Raw genomic sequence first — 19,293 nt, 5'->3', positions numbered from 1 at the left:
GATCAGACGAGAACAGGAGGGGATTGTCGGGGGGGGGGGGGGTTGGGTTGGGGGGTTGGTACCCCGGGCGAGTGGCCGGATTCGGCTACATAATGCCACGCTGTCTGCCCTGCTCCCCAAAAACTGGAATATTCAAAGAGCCAAGATCCCCCAGCTCTGATGTGGAGATACTGATCGGCCGAGCCTGACTGCTTTTGGGGGTGCACCCCTTGGCCCCTCATATGCACATCTAAACAACAATCTCACACACACACAAATGAAAGCACACACATGGGGGCAATCACTCACACACACACACACACACACACACACACACATACACACTGAATGCCTGGATGGCAAAAAACACACACCATACACAGACCCTCCAGCATGCAAACAGGTACACAATCCCCCTCCCTCTGCACCATCAACACCCAGTGACACCCCCACCGCCAGCCTGGGGGCAATTTCACTTATGCATTCAGAGAGTGAGAGAGAGAATGAGAACGAGAGAATAAAAAGAAAAAAAGAGTAAGAGAGAGAGAGAGAGAGAGAGCAATGGAGGGAGAGACGGAGGTGGTGAACACGCAGAGAGAGAGAGAGGGAGAGGGAGAGAGCAATGGAGGGAGAGACGGAGGTGGTGAACACGCAGAGAGAGAGGGGGAGAGAGAGAGAGCAATGGAGGGAGAGACGGAGGTGGTGAACACGCAGAGAGAGAGGGGGAGAGAGAGCCAAAAGGAAAGAAAAGGGGGACTGCTTTGAAGAGGAGGGGACTCCCTGAGGACCATGGGGGGGGGAAGGCCCTTTGCGGCGGTAGGAGCAGTGGCGGCAGCGTCTCTGGGAGTTATTCATTAACACATTTTAACACGGCGCTTTCCTCAGCTTTTCTTCGGGTCCCCGGAGATAAAAACACACACTCTTGGGCTGAATGGCCCCCAGGCCGGAGGGTGGTCTTCCAGCTCACTACCTCCGCAGCGCTGCCAACACAACTGCTGTTTTGTGCCGGGCTTGTCTATACTTTTGTGTGTTTGTCTCTGTGTGTGAGAGAGTGTGTATGTGCATGTGCGTGTGTGTGTGTGTGTGTGTGTGTGTGTGTGTGTGTGTGGGATATGCATCTGATTGTCTTCACGCATGTCTACATAGGGAAGTGTGTCTTTGTGAGGTATGCGTGTAGTAAAGCATTTCACTTGTAGAGAAGGAGTTGTGTATTTGTGTGTGTGTGTGTGTGCGTGTGTGCGTGTGTGCGTGTGTGTGTGCGTGTGTGCGTGTGTGTGTCTGCCTATGTGATTCAGATGAAGGCAGATGCTAGAGTAGGCCTATACACTAGCTGCTGAAAGGGGGTTAGGTTTCACATGAAGGGTAAAATAGTTAACAGATTGCCCACTTCGACGAGGAGCTCCTTTTCAGTACCAGATGAACTGCAGTCTTTAGTCACCCTCCCTCCTTCTCTCTCTCTCTCTCTCATACTGTTCATTCAATCTTTTTTACTCCTGACTCCTACTTGTTGTTGAATGTAATAAATACAAACCACAATCATGCTCTGTGAAGAGCGCGTGCGCGCACACACACACACACACACACACACACACACACACACACACACACACACACACACCCACCCTGTCTCATTCCACAACAAATGTTGAAATAAGCACATAAACACAAACAACTTATTACTGCCATCTAGCTGAGATGGGGGGCAAGGTAGACGTCTAATTCCAGCACAGAAATACTACTTACGAGGCCCATTACAACAGGCCCATATACCACAGCAAATAGAGGGCAAATACCCCTGGCTCAAGGGCTCAGAGACACATATATCTCTACATCAGACCTGGCTAGCCTAAGCTGTACATCAAAACAGAGACAGCTACCTAAGTACAGTCAAAGCGCGGCAAACTTGATTTGTTTCAATTTACCTCCTTCTGAGCTTGCCCAGATAGCACTTGGTGATTATGCAAAATAAATACTTTAAGAGCTGACAACTCGGAAGTCACAAGACGTTTTTAATGTAATTTGGTCTCTCACAAACAATGGGTGCCGTGCGGCTGCCTGCCTGCCTGCCTGCTTGCTCGCGGCATAGCTATGAGCTGAGTGTGCATGGACAGGGATTTCTCACTCTCCCATTCCCTTCTCTGGGGTGGACCACTGCTTAGGATAGGTGCTGAGCTGAACGAGTGAGCGAGAGAGTGAGAGAGAGAAAGAGTAAGAGAGAGAGTGAGAGAGAGAGATATGCGCAGAGAGTCAGCCACTCACAAAATGAGGCCATTCAACCACATGGCCGGTGTGAACAGGCCCCTGCCGGGCTCTGATTGGCCAGCATCAGCCCGGGGAGGGGAGGGGTGCAGGACGTGGAGGGTGGAGGCTAGTGATGGTGGTGGTGGGGGGTGGGGTGGGGTGGGGAGGGAGTCAAGTCACGTGACCGGGTCCAGCAGAGCCCTTCATAATAGGCCCCCTCTCGCAGCGGAGAGGGAAAGGCTGGACGGGGACCAAAATCCCTCTACCACACACAGGCTGTGCATTGTTGCCTATTCACTGGACTCCATCTCGGGACACTTTATCATTCAATTAGGACAGCTTTCACACCACACACTACAGAAAAGGGGCCTTCAATCAAACTGAAAACTTCACACTGGCCCTGGAGGGGACACAGAAGGGGATTCACAGTTGTCACTCCACTTTCATTTTTTCCCCCTCCTGTTGTTGTTGTTGTTCACTCCGACTCTGAGGAAAGAGGAAGAGAGAAAAGAAGGAAGAGAGAGAGAGAAAGAGAGAGAGAGAGAGAGGGAGGGAGTGAGGAGGAGAGAGGAAGAAAGGAAGGGGGAAAGAATGGAAGCCATGTCATTTGTCTACTTCTCTTTTCTCTCTCTCTCTCTCTCTCTCTCTCTCTCTCTCTCTCTCTCTCTCTCTCTTGCTCGCCCACTCTGTCTTTCCCTCTTTTTTCAGGGACTCCCCCCTCCCTTTCCTCCATCTCTCTCACATTCTCTCTCTTTCTCTTCTCTCCCATCCTTGGGAGCGTAGTTGTGTCTCCCCAGCTTCACGATAACCTACACTGGCCACTGGGGTGAGCTGTGCTGAGGGGTGGGAGGGAGGGAGGGAGAGCCACTTCAGAAGATGAGAGGAGAGGAGAGAGAAGAGAACAGAGCAAAGCACATTAATAAGGGGGATGTGAGAGAGGACAGGAGAGAAGACAAAAAAGACTGAAAAGCAGAGGAGAGCTGAGAGAGAGAGAGAGAGAGCTGAGAGAGAGAGAGAGAGAGAGAGAGAGGGCAGGACTTTAGACAAGAGGAGAGAAGCGAAGAAGCACAAGCACAAGTGTTCTCTGCTGCTGCACACAAAGGTAAGAACTGTGAGAACAAAACCACACAAACTATTTGAGTTGAGGCACAGAGTATACTTATGAACACAAAAGAAAGAAAGAAAAGATTAAATAAAAGAAAGATATTTAACAAAAACAGCAATATTTTGCCTCAAACCACCAATCTACTGATCCACATAATGCATCTTAACTGTCTACACTGTTCTCCTTCTACTCCTCTCAGCTGGATGATCCACACACATCGACCTTGGCCCCAGTGTTCAAATGTGTCCCCTAACGGATACTCCTACACACATACACACACACACACACCACAGCTGCACGGGACCTGAAAACTGTGGCCAAACACCTGATACTTTTTGATGCGACAAGACAAACATAAAAAAACAGTCAGCCGTAAAACCGTAAAACACCAAACCAACCACCAGAAGTGAAGACACAAACAAACAAAACAAAAATAGAGCACATAAACACCTTCAGTGACGTTGCTCTCTGACGTCAAAACAGTTGATTGTGAGCGGGTACACTAAGGCCCCTCTGTGCCTTAAATGGCTTGGGCACTGTGAAGTGGTCAGCCAAGAAAGGACATCAAAGTTGTATGAGTTGTCCCAATCAAAGAATGCACCACACACACGCGTGCAATTCCCCTGACCTCGCACGGCCGCCGGGAATCTGAAAAAAATCACCCCTGCCACATCGCCTGCAACTAAGCACTATGAATAACATCACCTCTCTCTCGCTTGGTCTCTCTGGGAAAACCGACAGGCTCAGGTCATAGGATTAAGAGTCAGGAACCGAGAGAGAGAGAGAGAGAGAGAGAGAGAGAGAGAGAGAGAGAGAGAGAGAGAGAGAAAAAGAGAGAGAGAGAGAGAGAGAGAGATGTAGAGAGAGGGAGGAGGTGGGGAGGGAGATGAGAGAGAGACAGAGGGAGAGAGGGAAAGGAAGGAGGTGGGTGGGAACACAGGGGGGTCGGTCGGCCAACCAGCCCTCCTTGTGCACACGCTCGCTCTCTTTTCTCACTCGCTAAACAGGAGCCCTGGGGTCGGGCCAAGAGCAGTGACCACAGGCGTGAAAAAGCAGTGACATAACCCCCCAATCCGCTGCACTGCACCGCTCCACACTGCCCCACACCACACCATGCAGCCTGCGCCCCACGTACTGGGCACATGTCCAGACACTCAATGCTGATTTATTTGGAGGGGGTATTTTGTGTGTGTGTGTGTGTGTGTGTGTTTGCCGGGCGTGTTGACTCCCCAGCGAGGCTGTGGCAGGAGGTAGACCCTCCTCCACCGTGACAGAGGACAGCAATAAAGCACATTAAAAGTGCAGCGGTGGTGTAGGCGGCCCACACTTACGGCACAATGCACTACTGTAGGCCACAGGGGTGATGAGGTATAGCACTGGGCTGTGGGTGACCAGAGAGGCGGGGACAGTCCAGGCTACATGAGTTCATGTCTTGAGTGAGGTGGACGGCTATCTCTCTCTCTCTCTCTTGCTCTCTCTTTGTCTCTTTCTCTCTCTCTCTCTCTCTACACTTGACATGTTTGTGTCAGTGTTTCAAACTCATTGTGGTCTTCTCACACTATTCTTTGGGTGAGGCTGGTCAGGTCATTATTTACCAAATATTATGCCTAATATTAGATTTCTGAAAGTTGTCCAGAATTTTCTTCTGAGCCAATAAATTGTTCATTAGGAGAGTGTGATTTGGAGTGCTTACAGCACGGTCAACTATTGTCTCAAACAGGCTCTCGTTGGCTCACTGCAGAGCGCTGTTCTGTTTTTCAGTTTCCCTTCGTTTGGGCCAGGCCTGATGAGTGTGGGCTTTGGGATTACCAAAAAGGGTGGGACTGAGAGGGCATTAAAAATCACTTCAGACGAGGGAGAAAAGGAGGGATGTGTCTTCTGAAATCAGGGCAACACTCTTTTTCTCTCCTTCCCTTCTCTCTCTCTCTCTCTGCTGTGTTAGTCATGAGACCATTTTGTTTTTTCAACTGCAGCGGCGACGATAACCGCTCGTTCTCCCTCGTCCCAGCTCTCAGGTTTCCTGCCGTTTGCTGACTCATACGGTGGCACTGCCAGATCGCTGCGTGCTCCACACATGACTGGCCTCTCTCTCTCTCTCCCCCTCTCTCTCTGCATTGAGGGGCCCACGAGCGCCGCTCTTCAGGTCCAGGTTAATGCGCAGCACCGACTGCTCGAGCGCCGCTCAGGTTCAGCCAGAGCACATTTATAGCATGCAGGGGCAAGAAAACTCAACGACCCTGGAGTCACCGCCTGCTTTGCCCCCAAATATAAGATGGAAAAATAATACTGTTTGGAGAGAGAGAGAGAGAGAGAGAGAGAGACCAAGATGGAGTGTCAGATCAAGAGTAAATCTGTGTCTGCAAGAGACCAACACACACACACACACACACACACACACACACACACACGCGCGCGCGCTCCAGAGCGGGGAAAGTGCCGTTACGCCATGGAGCTAGACCAAAAGACCAATGCGCTCGTTGTGAGATAATAAGATCATATGAGAGATAAGCCTTTGTCACGCACAAGTGTGGCTGTCTGTCTTGGGGCAATCTGCAGCTGAACAGCAAGGCACAGTACCGTTTCTCACAGAGTAACACACAGTCTGGCACCTGCGCAAGTGGGTAAACAAAACAAGTGAAATGCCCAGGGAAGTGAAAATACCAGAGGTAGAGAGTGAAAGACAGTCAGAGAGAGAGAGAGAGAGAGAATAAATGAGTCCATGAACACCTGAGTGGGTGGATAAGGAGAATGCGTCACGGTGGAAGTGACTGAAGAGAGAGAGAGAGAGAGACAGAGAGAGGGAAAGTGTGTGGATGTGTGCAGGAGGGGAGGAACAAGTGAATGAAATGAGTAAGTGAATGAGTAAGCGGGTGAGCATGTTATCAATATTTTTAGTCTGATGGAGCTAGCATGTGTGGCTTGTTTTACACATATGGTATTTCACTGCACATTTCTGAGGCATCGGCGTTCTAGTTAGAATACTAGATCTCTATGATAGGATAACATACAGCACTAGGATACAAGTAGAGCCTTGCAAATTTACAAGAAAACATGAAAGAAGAAAAAGCCGGCACACAAAAATCTCATGTTCAGAGATGAGAGGAATGGAGAGAGAAGAGAAGATGGAGAGAGAAGAATGAGAGTGAGAAAAGAGGGAAAGAGAGAGAGGCAAGTAGAAAGACAGAACTAGCAGAAGGAGGGGTGTGTGTGTGTGTGTGTGTGTGGTGCAAACCATGGGTGCTCCGTGATGGATGGAACTGAGTCCTGAAAAGCCACAGCTGCCTGACTCTTCCCAGAAAAAGCTCCGACAGGAACAGTGGCAGTATGTGGTTCAAGCATCTAGCGTCCTCTTACTATTTCAGACGCCGCATACTGCAAGTGCCGTCAGAATGTATGCCAGCCGAAAAACCCTCTGTTGCTGTTCATGTGTGACCATGTGTATGTGCAAAAGGCTGCCATGTGTGCTGTATATGCATTCAGTTTATATAGTTGCTGTGGTAATGTGTGATCATATATGTGTATATAGTGTCAGCTGTAAAAAGGTTTAAGATTGGGAGTGACCGCTTTTTTAAGCACAATGTCAGACAGAGGGAAAAAGGAGAGAGAAAAAGAGAGAAAGAGATCTGTGTGTGTGTGTGTGTGTGTGTGTGTGTGTGTGTGTGTGTGTGTGTGTGAGAGAGTGTTTGTATGTGTACATATGTGTATGTGCGTGTGTGCTTCTGTGTGTGTGTGTGTGAGAGAGTGTTTGTATGTGTACATATGTGTATGTGCGTGTGTGCTTCTGTGTGTGTGTGTGTGTGTGTGCGCGCGAGACAGACACAGCAGATGGGTTCATGTGTGAACATCCCTCTGCATGCGGGATGTCTGCTTTCTGTCACTCTTTTTATCTGTCTGCTCGAGAGCATCAGTCCTTTGCTGCCAAAAACAGCACGCGTGGCTATGGTATGCAATATTTCCCAAAAGAGTCAATTGAGCTTGTGCCTGAGACTGTGGCCATTATCGTTTATATGTTACTTGGGGTGCGAGCCCCTGCCTTCAGGTCATAAAAAAAAACACCAGCGTATGTCCAGTACAAGACACGTGTTAGCCAGGTTATCTCAAGTTTGTCTTCATGCACAGGTTTATGTACAAGACACAAAACATACACAAAGTGCAAAGTATTTTTTGTATAGTTGGTAAAAATTAAAATGAATCTAAATGATTATATATAGCTGTAAGGTTCACACAGCTATCCAGGCATTTAAATGTGTTTGCTTATGTGTCTAGGCTTTCTAATTTGTCAACAAATGTTAACATACCACAAAGTCTCCAAATGCCCAGAGGACAGAAACAATAGTTAACATCTGTCCTTCAAATAAATGTTATTACGTTGGACCCTGAAGCATATAGCATAAGCTTAATTACATTTACAAGATAAATGTCACTGTTGCAGATTAAACTCTTTTCTGGGCTCTTCCAAAACGGATACAGCAAAAATAAAACTGATTCTTACGAACCATTTTGATTAAGTTCCCGAGGGATTCACAACACAAACCCAAGTGTTTATTATTCTACAGTTTCCCACAATAAGAGCACATGTAACTCCCACAAATGACGACCCCCCAAAATGAATATATTACACAAATAAAAAAACATACCAGCCCAAATTACATTGTGATTATTACACCTTCTATGCATGTGTTTCACAAAAAAGTCTCAACATTCATAATCCCTTAAGTACCTTATATGTAAAATCACAGATATTCCCCTCTCTTCTGAGTTATCTTCAATTCAAAGCAATGAAACATAATTCCTCAGATCACTGATAGCCTTACAAACACAGAAGACTCTCAAAGTGTAAAGAAATCACACAACTCTTTCTAGTTCATTCCCAGTCCTATAATGTAGGTAGGCAACACTTGGGAATAAACTGGTGAGGTCCTGCATCTGGGGCCAAAAGGGATGTTTTAGTTTCTGTACACATAGATAACTATCTGGCTAGGCTGTTGAGCGGTACTGGGGATTTGTTGGGAGTGATAGTAGTCCTGTGAACTTGGCCTGATGTTATCTCTCGTCTCCTTCTCCTCTCCCCTCCCTGTTTCTCTCTCTCTATCTTTTTTACCCCTCCTTCCTTCTAGCTCCCTACGTGTTTTGTTTTATGGGGTGAGTGAGGGTCCAAAGCACCCCCAGAGTTCAACAGTCATCCTGACTACTGTGCATGAAACACTAAAGGCCAAATAAATAACCCTTAACTCGCATGACATGTGCTCGCACACACATACACATACACTGTGCATCACGCAACTATGCAAAGTCTCTCTCTTGTGAAAATGTGGATGGACACACACACACACACACACACACACACACACACACACACACATATATACATACATACATACACAGGCAGACACACACACACACACACACTCACACTCAACAGAGTTCTCAGGCTCTCAGTGAGCAGTTTTTCTCACGCAGCACTTAAAACAAAATAAATAACAATATTCATGTTGCTCTAGAGCTAACATCCGCTCATATGTTAATCACTTGGGCAGCAACATCCAGCCCTGCACACATCCCAAAGGTAGCAAGGCCCAGTGAGCAGGATCAGGGATTTAGCAAAGTCTCCCCTGGTTATTAACTAGCGCTTGTCCTCTCCAAAGGCTGTTCCTCCCATCAGTCCAACTGATGCTCCTTTCTCATGATAATCAGGCTACTACCCACAGAGGTGCAAGGGATTGTGGGATGTTTTCAGAGGAAAACCCCCCCTCAACGCACATGTATCCTCTCTCTCTCTCTCTCTCTCTCTCTCTCTCTCTCTCTCTCTCTCTCTCACACACACACACACACACCAGGCATGTAGTGTGCTGCCTTTTCAAAGAGCACATGGACAGATGTAGCATGAAAAGTGGTGCGACTTTTGTTTGACGGTGATAAACGTTCTCACACATCACGCTGAGCTCGTCCTATCACCTCGCAGATTATGTCTGATTCATCTGAAAAGCGATGCAAATGTTCAGTTTGAAAGGAAATCCAGTAAAGAAAGTGTTTTGTTGTTTTGAATTTAGGTTGGAGTCTGAGAAGTTTTATGTTTAATTAATATAACCATATCTAGTAATTTAATGTGACAATTTTGTTTGAATAAATTGTATTTTAACTAGGAAACAAGCATTATATAGGCCAATGCATTCAATATAATTCTTGGCTTCAAGGTACTTTAGTGTATTTGTTTTCTTTCAAAAACATCACATGTTTAAGCAGGTCTAAGTATACATGTCACTTCATCATTCCACTGGTATGCTTTATTTTCGAAGAGCACAATGATTGTGAGATCTGAAAAGTGTCTCATAAGGTATGAACAAATTTAATTGCACTAGTCTTTCATCATTTGTTTTCTATGAGAAGCTATGTAACGTGTGAACACGTCGCCCTACATACAAGTACCCACAGAAAATATACGTTTCAACTTGCAAGACACAGCAATGTAAATAACAAAGGCATTGTCTCGTGACGATCTCACTTCCATTTCCTTATTATGTAGCTCGAGGCAGTGGAAGTGGGCCTTGATGGAGCACGCCTGTGACAGATCCGAGGACGTGCTCTCTAACCTGCCCGCGCGTGGGCCTGTAAGGAAGTTTTGGTCAAGTTTTTGCTTCCGTTCTGTTTTAGTGCATAGTTCAGACCAATTCAGTGAGTTTTAATGTTTACATAGAATAACTGGCTGCGGTTATGGCGTCGACACTGAGTTAGCGAATATGAATACAACAGTAGGCTATCAGTGAAGTGACATGCCTGCTTTACTCCTCAAAGAGACATGTGAAATATTTCTTGTATTGTGTACATAACTAAAAAAGGCTAGGCTACCTTCTTTAGGGACAACCGCCTGAAGGTAGGCTATAGTGACGGCGTTGCAACATGTGCCTCCATATGGCCTGTAACAACCACAGGTGTTCTAGCTAGATATAACGTCAACGTTAACACTTTATACAGTTGTAGCAACACACGAGGGAGTTGACGTCAATTCAAAACCAAGAAACGTGTTCACATAGAGTCAACTCCTTGGGGGGCCTGTCTTTCCTTCTCTTTTGCAAGATTGATGTATCCAGAACAACAGTAGCCTAGACATACACAGACGTGCCTATAGTGCAGGGGGCTAATAGTTTGATTTCTTGACAGTTGATCTCATTTAGTCTATAAACAAAACTTAGTTAAAGATAAGAGTTGATAAAGGAAGGTTCAACTCTGTTAACTCATGTTTGAACACATCAGGCCTGGCACTGAGAACGAACAACTAGGCTACAGAAGTCTTCTCCGAGCCCAATGGTTAAAATGTAGGCTATGCCCTGCACGCTATATCTCCTATAGAGACAGAACTTAACCATGATAACATGCCGTTGGCTACTGAACACATCTTAATCAATACAGCCTACAACAACTGCAGAAGCCTATAAAACAACCAGTGCTTCTACAGTTCAATGAAGACACCACTCCTACTTTTAGGGGTATCCTAAATGCCCAGAACCGTGCAGAAGCCCACACACACAAGGCAAAGGACACAAAGTCACATCGATGCACAATCCGCCCTGTAACATCCGATCACTGACAAACAAATGACGACTCGCCTGGCAGATAAACCATTACAGCATAGAAGAAACCTCGTAGACAAGACCAGCGAAAGACATTATTTGACAGTTTTACGTTTCTGACACGTTGTGTCGTTAAGAGTTGATACATTGTAACACGGTGCACAAATCGATACATGTTGCATTGTAGTTGAACTTCCACAAACTTATTTGTTGCTTTATAAGAAGTGTTTCAAGCACGAAGACGTTCCTCCAACTTCTATCTATCCCTCGTTCTCTCTAACCGACTACAGAGACATGCTCCGAACCATAAATATTCAGAAATTACTTAAAATTCAGCTGTTTACTCAAAACGCACACAGAACATCAATCGACACAGCCGAAACCAGCAAGCACCCAATACATTTTGTTTACAACTAAAATCATTATTCTCTACAACATATTTATCGACAGAGCTTCGGAGGACCAGCCGATCACGTAATTAAAAATTAAATACCCGAAGCTTGTACACGCTTTCACAAAATAACCAAAAATAAATGACGTCCGATCCTAAGATAATAACATCACATTCTATGTCAGCGAGGTCTCGTAATCGGCATGGTATCGACATTTGAAGAAAATAAGCGCATTAATTATCAAGATCTTATTAAAAAAAACATGCACACATCAGAACGTGCAGCCACATTATGAGGACTTGCAGGAAAACGAGCAGTTACCCACCAAAAACTTTCCAGCACCGCATTAGTCAATTTCACAAGGAACCCCGGTAACATTCCATCACCGACTAGGCGCAAACCTACCGTGGGAGCCCCCACGCCACCTTTCCCGGTCTTTCTCCCCTCGATCTGTTGTTTTATTATTTTTTCCAATTTTTTCTATAATTTTTCTTTTTTCGGGGCCTGAGTGTGTCTCGCTCTCCTCAGGCTGCAGCAGCAGAGTTGTGGGGCGCGAGCATTGTGGGAGTGTGACGTCAGGCCACTTTCACAAACTTTTTTACTGGGGCTGGTAAACTGTTTTTTTCCGTTGTCGTTGACCGTACATTGAATATAATAATAAATAAATAATCTTCAGCTGTGGCGTCAAACATATTCCAATCGAAAAATCAACGGCCCAATATAACTTTTAAAATTACGTTTGGGTGACAGTGTCAACAGACGACGATAGCCTAACAACGAAATCTAAATTTAATTTAAACACAGATTAGATCGATGTAACTGATACCTGATGTTTCTTTTGAAGCGTGTGGAAATACAGGTAGGCCTACGCCTATTGAGATATCAATTTCAACCAGTTATGTCTTATGCATTATAACAGAAATAGCCTAGATTTGGCCATTTAATTGGGATGGCTCTTTGATTTGCAAATGTAAGACATATCTTACAGTTAGAAACTTTCTATAGCCTATGTAAGATTATTTTAGTTCTTTAGACTTTACATGTTAATTCATTGTCATATTCTTACAGTTTGGTATTGTAGCATGTTAACCAATTGATATAACAACTTCACAGGTTTCCTTAAAAATAAATAAATGAATCTATTTAGGCTAAGCACATGTATCAGGTTAGAGTGTAACTTTAAATCATGTGAGAGTTTCCCTGTTAAAATCTAGGCAAATTGGTCATAGGAAAGCTGACTGCTAGGGAGGGGTGGGGAGTGGGTTCCATGGAGGAGACACATCCATGAAGCTTGCTCAAAAATATATGCCAATACATGCATATTAAAGTATCAACAGCGTCTTATTTTCGTCACATATAACGCTCAAAAACGAAGGTGGGAATGCATAGCCTATACAACCCTTACAGGCTTCAGCAGAACACTGTACATGGCAGGGTAGGTTGTAGGATCTTTACAATAACAACTTAATTGACAACACTCAGAGGATTTCTTTTTTAACAAAATTGTTTGTATGGAATCAGCACAACTGAGCTTGACGTTCCCCCAGAGAAGCTCTAAGGGAATAGTCAGTGGTGTCCCACGTGCGATGCTCTGGTGGTCCCGTTTCACCTTGTGTTTTGGGGCGAAAGAATTACTTCCAGGGCATACCAACTCGTTTCCTCATCACCCCACCCCCCTCCCCGTTCTCATCCACATGCCTGCGACCCGCGGATGGGTGTGTGTGGGTGTGGGTGTTTGTGTGCGTGTGTGTGTGCGTGTGTGTGTGCTTGCGTGTGTGCGTGTGTGTGTGCTTGCGTGTGCGCGTGCGTGCGTGTGTGTGTGTGAGAAAGAGAGCGGGAGAGTAGGGGGTTGGGGAGCAAGGGTCTTCAATAAGCCCCTCGGCGTGTTCAATGCTTTGCTGCGAGAGCACGTTTCCAAGTTTTTTTCATGTCTAGAGAAATACCTCCGGATTGTCCGGCTACGCAAGGGTAGTTGCCTTTGCCTACTGATTCCAAAGCGTAATAGGATGGTAATCATATCATGAGATTTCAGATTTTTGGAATTAGTGAGTGTTTGAAAGCAATTCACAATAAGAGGACATCTATTCATCATGTGGACTAATAACATCAGGTAGTTTCTAACGAAATGTTTTTTTTTTGTTTGTTTTGCCTGAGATGGTTGGTCAAGAGAATAGGTTTCTGTGCTCTTAAAAGTTATTTTTGATCTATTTGTTTTCGACGGATCAAATATTCGTTACATGATATTTCCCAGACAGGGGAGAAGTTGGATCAATTAAAATAGTTCTGCCATATTTTTTTCTGAGCCGCCTATTGCAACTGCGGGATACGCATGTGATAACCCTTTCCACTGTGGACTTCAAAAACATCATTAATGCAATGCATTTCTAGATGTTCAAACATCAACTGTTTTTTTTCGTCTGAAAATATTTCGTAGCCCATTCTAAAGAAGAGTGAAACGGAAATGAGCTTTTTCAAAGTTGCTCATGGCATTTAGTTATAACAAATTAATCGCACCTTAAGACAACGCGTTTAATGTTTTATATAACACAGCTGAAATCATACACAAAGGCAGATGATTGCCAAATAAAACTCCAATGTCTCCCAAGAATTTTTGTGTTTTTTCTCTTTGTTTTGCAATAATTTCTCTCACTTTGTTTTCAAGTCATTTGGATCATCATGATTAGAATTGGATGACTTATTTCTGTGATCTTTAGTAAGACATGTTCCAAAAATTGAGTTCCCATCTGGTGTGGCATAAACATGTTGTATTATGCAAAGAACATGCCTGCTTCTTCTGTGCAGTTCTGCAGTTCTGTAAGTTCCAGTTCCAAGCCCCCCCCTTTAAATTAGTTCTAATCACTCTTGGCCATTCCTTTTTATAGTGAAGAACAAGATAAAAGGGGAAACCACAATTTAAAGAGAAATATGAAGTCAGTTGTTTGCCTTTATCATCATAAGTTTTATTTTTTTATTTTATTTATGCCCAACCTCCCCAGAAATCTTTTGATCAAATAAGGTGTTACATCCAGGACTTCATGCAAGCTGGACAACAAGGTGTTGTCTAATCAACAGTATAGAACATTTCTATTCAGAATAACATTTCTCCCAACTAATCACTTCTAACAAAACTATAAATTAAAGGCAAAAGTTATGCTCTCTGTTCCTTTTGGTTGTTGATGTGTTTTTCTGTAGATTTATCTCTGTATCTCACCCATTGACTGTCAGGCTTTGTAGCATTAAAATGCTCTTGTGAACTGTTAGAAAACTGACAGAGTTTCATCCCACACCAAACTATGAGGAGATATAAGAAAATGACACATATGAATTGTATCATCATATTATTGTTTTGTGCGTGTTTATTTACAGTATCTGGAAAGGACATGTTATGTCGAAGTGCCTTATATTCTTTCTTGAACCATATCTTGATATATGTGACTAATCTCTCAGTGGCCATGTATAAATGTGACACATAATAATTAGCTTGCAAAGCTATTGTTCTACAGGGGGAAGTTAATGTTTATGAAAATCTAAACCATTTTGCCTTTCATAGCAGGTATATGGAAACAGAACAACATGTGGAAACAGAGGGAGAGTCCTCTATATTATGATGCAGTATATTTGTTAATATTGCATTCCTGTATTGAAGGATTGTTTGTGATGTTTTTTTTTTTTTCAGACACTTACTTAGTAAGATGTACACTTATGGGACAGGCAAAAGGACAAGGTTAGGAGATGACACCTCATCATGTTTACAGTGTTTGGAAATTACTAACTGATGGCATGATGTCAACCTACTGATATTCCCTATGTTTGCTTACGAATGATGAATTTCTTAATGCTAACCAGTGGTCATATGTGATGAATACATTGACTGCAAAGACATTTAATAAATCACTGTTATTCTCAAATGGTTGGCCATCAGTTCTCATCTCACCACTGTCCCACATTGTATGATTAAATTGTTAGCGCTACTTTCTCCTTCTTAAACCAAGACCAAAGAATATTTAAATGTAACCACATTCCGAAAATGGGGAAAGAATGTGCCAGCATGAAAGCATGAGTCTTCTTTCATTATATGCTTGTTTATTTATTTGTTTCCTATTTTTTAGAGCACTGTGGTCAGACCATTTGGTCTGATTGCGGCGTACTGGTGGTCTGTTATTTGGAAGCTCCAGATTGATTTTAAAGTACCTCAATACCCGCTGAAATGTTGCACAGCACCGGAACTGCCCCATGCCTGCCTGTCTGGTTGCCTTACTGCCCTGCCCACCCCCTCCGCCCCAACCCAACCTCACTCGCCATCTCAGAAGCTTGTAAAAAAAAAAAAAGCCATTAAGAACAAGAGCAGAGTGCGTTTCAAAGTTCTGCCCGTCCTCTATGACTCTCTGACCACTGCTTAATTAGGTCTGATTAACACTGGTAACTCCAGGCATCAGCTTTCGCCATTTTTGAGAACGAATACCATGATTTCAAAAAGTAGGAGAAGAAACATAGTAAACGCAGAGGAACAGGGAGGATGTTTTTAAATAACATAGACACAGTTTGGTGGGCATTCTTGGAACATCTGCAGCTGTTTACATGGGCACAGCCAGTAGTCTAATCCCAAACAGTTTCCAGTGTCATCCCAGTTTACCTCTTCCTCTCTTTTCCCTCTCTCTCTATCTCCCCCTGTCACTTCGCTCCTCTCCATTACTTTTCTGTCTTTAAGCAGAACCCAACACTTGCAAAAGCCTGACCTGCCATTATAGAGAAAAAAAAGCCACGTAAGAGAGGCATCGATGACAACAATGGCAATTAGTCACAGGGATGATTTGTACACATCTGGACTGGATTTCCTTGCCACCAGAATGATGCAAAGGCAGAAAAAAAGCAAAGCGGAGTCTCCTTCTCTATACCAAGTACCAGACTGGTGGGGAATGGGCTGGGGCCATTTTACGTGTTTGGTTAAAAACAGATGGGACGTTTATGTTACCAGAGGTTGGTGATAAACAGCTTAGACGCACAGTGAAACCACCAAGCGAGTCATCATCAGCAACAGAGAGTGTGTGAAAGCAGAAGCATCCCTGGCTCCACGCATATACACCACTCACAACTCTGTCATTTCCCCCATGGCTTTCATTGGGGTTTTGTTATGTAAACGATGCAGAGTCTCATCAGGTTTGTACTTTTCCCATTTTGCCATCCATTTCCGGGTAAGGGTTTACTTGGTTTCCACTCTGTGGTTAAACCCCTTGCACAGGATGATGCTGAAACTGAAAATAACACAAAGGACATGTCTTAGTTTGGTCTCTCCCCATTCATGGGAAAAGATGTGGTCTCCAGAAATGAGCATCTGCAGTACCCGCTGATACTTGACATCTATTCTTGATAAAAGTAATTGTAACGTTAAACAAATAAGCTGTAGATCTGTCAAGTAGATTCTTTTAAATTAGTTCTGCCTCTACCTCACCTCTGACTTCTACCTACTATTTCATATGTCAGTCATCCAATTTTTTTCCTCCTTCTCTCTAAGTATTCGGTTATGGAATTTAGCAGATACTTTTGTCCAAAGCGACTTACAAAATAAAACATTTCTCAGCTTTAACAGAAATTTCATCGCCAACCAAACAGGTAAATTGTGACCATTTTCAAACCCAAGATCATATATTATATCATATGTTATAGATCATATATTTAAAGCAAAGGAGTTGTCAAGTATGTTTGAAATATGCAGGCGATAACCTTGCCTCAACTTGTCTACAATGTCTACACTGACTGCCAAGAAAGAATATAAGAGAAATGGCAGAAGCACCATTGCAGTAATTGTTCAATGGTCCCTAATTTAAATGCTGGGCAAAGTGCAAAGTCTAAAGTCAAACTAAAGCTTACTTAATAACTACACAACTTCTATTTGCAAATGTAATACCATGAGAAAGATCCTAAGCATAAACAGCAGTGGGTCTCATGCCACATGATTCTGTAAGTTCATGCATGAGAACTTTGCTCATAGACTGAATACACTTTGCCCATTAGGACCCAATGTAGAATTTCTTCTTTTCATCAATTTTCAATGCACCGGGTACCTGTTTAGTGCTAAGGGGTTACCAAATGTGTTAAAAACTGACAAAAAGGGGTCATGTTCTGATTGTGATGTTCCTGGTCGGAACAAGGGAGCTACATAGTACTATACCAGGCATTCTGGGGGTGTGTCTATATCAACAGAGATACAATTCTGCCTAATATGAGTCCACAAATCATCAAAAGAAGTGAAGCAATTATTTTAAGGTAAATTAACTACATTGTGTTGTTTTAAAATTCCTATCTGCTGGTGTAAAAAAAATAAAAAAATAAAAAATGAAGCAGAACAAATAGACAAATCACCACAATTTAGCAAAGGGTTGTCCCATTGGCATGGTAGCAGAGTGTCTGGGTGACACCCCATGTGCAAGTTAAAGATATGTGAGCATGTGTGCAATGGCAATTTTTGCAAGCTTTGCATATAAGAGAGCAGAAAGGTATAGGGAGGGTCAGGGAGTAGACCGACAGAGATGGGAGTGAGGACTGTTCACAGGGCTGTAGCCCAGTAGCTAGTCAGTGCTCACTGGTATCACACACAGGGTGGTCTAAATTCCGAATCTGTACTGGACTGATAAGGTGCATGGGTGGACCTGGTGTTTCCCCTTAAACTCATCGACGTCACAACCTTCACATGGTCTGCTGCCAAAGATTATAGATTAGTTATAGGAGAAGCTGCAAAAGTTTTTTTAATTGCATTTTTACATTATTAAAGCCTAAATCACGCTGGATATAGATGTGTTGTCTGAAAGAATGTTTTTGAGGAGGCTGTTCGATTGATTGATGTATTCACCTTTCATTCATAACCAAATAAGGAATTTCTTTGTCAAAAGTTAATTAATGTTATAGGCCTATATTTATCTATGCTATATTTATTAGTTTTACTCTAACCATGGCCTATAAATGTAGTGCACTTTTACCATGGATTTAGGTTTGAATGGGACCCAATGTATCCAGCATTCACAGGAATCTTTGGATGAAAGATCATCCACCTCCAACTCAAGTTATATATATAAGACAGTCTTTTCAGCTGTGTTAATCATAGTTTGTCCTGACTCCTGAGAAGTCCTAAAGTTCTTTTCTAATCAGCTCCTGCAGTATTAAACCGCTGAAGTAGAACCAAAATGTTGCGCTGCATCAGGTCTCTCTCGGATCGGGATCTGCGACTCTGTATCTATTGCCACACATATATATCGGCTTATATCGTATCACATGCACTGTGCTCTGACAATTAATATGTTTTTGCCTTCTTCTTCAGCCATCTGCATAGGGTAAGGTTAATGTTACATATAATTTCCTGGGATAAAACCATCTCACAAATGGATAAATGTGATCGGAATAATGGATCATGGACAAAGAGAGACTGAAATTGAGATATGGTAGCAGTGATAAGAGGGATTATTTGCATGCTAACACTTTAGGGGTTAAGAGCAATTTATTTTATTTTATTCAATGTGCAGTAATTGTATGTCTGCTTTTGAAACACTTTGATGATAAGATTTAAAAAAATGTCTTCTCTCTCTTCGCAAGTTCAACAGAAAGCAAAGGCTTCAAGTAGAAACCTGGTGTGTTTTTAACTTCTGTCATGCCCTTTAAGGGATCTGATTCAGTCTCCCACCTGAAGGAAGTTTCAGAACTGCAGTGAGAGAGTTGAGCGGTGCTTTGCATTGTTATCACTGCTGTCATCTCTAACAATGAAAAACTGTGTGTGCGAGACTCTGAGCGTGGGGGATGGGACAGAACAAGAGAGGAAAAGAAGGAATGAAAGCAAAGAAGGAGGCAGACAGAAGAAGAAAGAAAGAGAGAAGAAACAAAGAAAGCAAGAAATGGAGGGAAACGAAAAGAGAAATGAAATGAAAAGGAAAAATAAGTAAAGAAAAATGCTGCAGGATGTGTTGACTGAAGAGTGGGTGTGGGCTTTGAACCTTCTCTCTTCTTTGCAAGACTGAGAGAC

At 43.5% G+C, this 19,293-nt stretch overlaps 1 protein-coding gene across 3 annotated transcripts in view; it reads right to left on the bottom strand.

Annotated features, from left to right (window-relative positions):
• plagl2 (pleiomorphic adenoma gene-like 2) overlaps positions 1-19,293 on the bottom strand; it is a 42,035-nt gene that overhangs the window by 20,190 nt on the left and 2,552 nt on the right. Inside the window, exon 1 of one of the 3 annotated variants that reach the window (XM_042098701.1) lies at positions 11,611-11,862. The exons of 1 other annotated variant lie outside the window; for it this stretch is intronic. The gene's annotated coding sequence lies outside the window, so the exon portion shown is untranslated. Of the gene's footprint in view, positions 1-11,610; positions 11,863-19,293 lie in introns of those variants that run through there. One more of the 3 variants, XM_042098700.1, reaches the window with a different exon arrangement.

The sequence above is a fragment of the Alosa sapidissima genome, chromosome 7 (assembly GCF_018492685.1).
Source record: "Alosa sapidissima isolate fAloSap1 chromosome 7, fAloSap1.pri, whole genome shotgun sequence".
Lineage (NCBI taxonomy): Eukaryota > Metazoa > Chordata > Actinopteri > Clupeiformes > Clupeidae > Alosa > Alosa sapidissima.
Note: the sequence above shows the minus strand (reverse complement) of the source record. Positions and strands in the feature narration are given on the sequence as shown.